Source organism: Abrus precatorius, unplaced genomic scaffold, assembly GCF_003935025.1.
Source record: "Abrus precatorius isolate BTA unplaced genomic scaffold, Abrus_2018 Scaffold60, whole genome shotgun sequence".
In the NCBI taxonomy this organism is placed as follows: Eukaryota; Viridiplantae; Streptophyta; class Magnoliopsida; order Fabales; family Fabaceae; genus Abrus; species Abrus precatorius.
Genome location: NW_020874407.1, coordinates 62,049 through 62,500, shown reverse-complemented (window position 1 = coordinate 62,500; position 452 = coordinate 62,049).

The window sequence follows — 452 nt, the reverse complement described above, 5'->3', positions numbered from 1 at the left end:
TAAGGCATCACCTTGCCCATCCCTATCATCACATGCAAGACACCGAGCCAAGTGGCATCCATTAAAATCCTCGTGTTGACCGCGGGCACTGTGGTGTCACCCGTCAACATGCAACCATCACAAACTGGAAGAACAACCATATCCATAGGGACCAACTCCAGGAACATGATGCCCGCATGCCTATTGCCACTGCAAAAAGTGCACGCGTTGTTGGAAAAATCCAACGCTGGTTCACCGTTTTATAACTCTCCTCACACCTCAACAAGAACAAAGTCACCCGGGAGCACTTAAAATCGAGAGGGACAAAGGAAAATGCACCCAATAGACCCTGCCCATGCATCGTTGATGCAAGAATAAGCCACGCCACGATGCCCACAAATTTCCGAGGGACGCACCGAGACTCGGCCGAAGTCGGCCAACATTCGGTTTCTGGATAATTGACGAATCAATAA